Source organism: Heteronotia binoei, unplaced genomic scaffold (genome assembly GCF_032191835.1).
Source record: "Heteronotia binoei isolate CCM8104 ecotype False Entrance Well unplaced genomic scaffold, APGP_CSIRO_Hbin_v1 ptg000671l, whole genome shotgun sequence".
NCBI lineage: Eukaryota > Metazoa > Chordata > Lepidosauria > Squamata > Gekkonidae > Heteronotia > Heteronotia binoei.
In genome coordinates, this window is record NW_026800065.1 from 56,871 (window position 1) to 58,114 (window position 1,244).

Below are 1,244 nucleotides of genomic sequence, written 5' to 3' on the forward strand. Positions count from 1 at the left end.
TGTCCCTGGCATGGTGACATCACTTCCAGGTGACATCATTGCATCAGGGACGGTGGCTCAGTGGTAGAGCATCTGCTTGGTAAGCAGAAGGTCCCATGTTCAATCCCTGGCATCTCCCCCCCCCCCCAAAAAAAAGGGTCCAGGCAAATAGGTGAGAAAAACCTCAGCTTGAGACCCTGGAAAGCCACTGCCAGTCTGAGGAGACAAGACTGACTTTGATGGACCCAGGGTCTGATTCAGTAGAAGGCAGCTTCATAGGTTCATATATTTGGGAGGGACGGTGGCTCAGTGGTAGAGCATCTGCTTAGAAAGCAGAAGGTCCCAGGTTCAATCCCTGGCATCTCCAACTAAAAAGGGTCCAGGCAAATAGGAGTGAAAAACCTCAGCTTGAGACCCTGGAGAGCTGCTGCCAGTCTGAGTAGACAATACTGACTTTGATGGACCAAGGGTCTGATTCAGTAGAAGGCAGCTTCATATGTTCATCTGTTGTCCTTAGTGACTCCTGGAATACTGAAGCAGCCCTGTGTAGAAAAACCAAAATGTGTGTGTGTGTGTGTGTATTTAAAATCTAATTTATTATATTTTTGGATAATAAACAAGCATTTATTACGATTGACAGATCAGGCAACAAAAAGCACAGTTTCCACATAAATTATAAAACTAATATACAGAAATTAAAATTCATTACCTTGTTGTGTTGTAATCGTGGGTGGAATTCTAGCAGGAGCTTGTTTGCATATTAGCCATGCAACTCTGATGTAGCCAATCCTCCAAGAGCTTACAAAAAAGAGCTTTGTAAGCTCTTGGAGGATTGGCTACATCAGGGTGTGTGTGGCCCAATACGCAAGGGAGCTCCTGCTAGAATTCCACCCCTGGTTGTAATTATTAATACATAGAAGTTATTTAAAAGTTTGGAATATCTGCTTTTTTAATGGAAAGAGTCTCAGCACAGAATCTGGCCATTTTTGAGGTGGCCAAAGAACAGGCAACAAAGAGGAGATGTCTGTAGAGTTTTTCAGCTTGGAGAGAATAGAGGCAAGACAAATGGAATAAACATCCCTACAAAATGGACCGTAATAATAACACACAACACAACCTACTACATTAACATTATCGGGGTGGAATTCTATCAGGAGCTCCTTTCCATATTAAGCCACACCCCTTGATATAGCCAATCTTTCAAGAGCTTACTAAAAAGAGCCTTGTAAGCTTTTGGAGGATTGGCTACATCGGGTGTGTGACCT

The 1,244-nt window shown here is 43.2% G+C and overlaps 1 non-coding gene across 1 annotated transcript; it reads left to right on the forward strand.

The window, feature by feature from the left end:
* Positions 1–279: 279 nt before the first annotated feature.
* On the forward strand, positions 280–346 carry TRNAS-AGA (transfer RNA serine (anticodon AGA)). The gene has a single exon. It is a non-coding gene; the product is annotated as a tRNA-Ser (tRNA).
* The last annotated feature ends 898 nt before the right edge of the window (positions 347–1,244 follow it).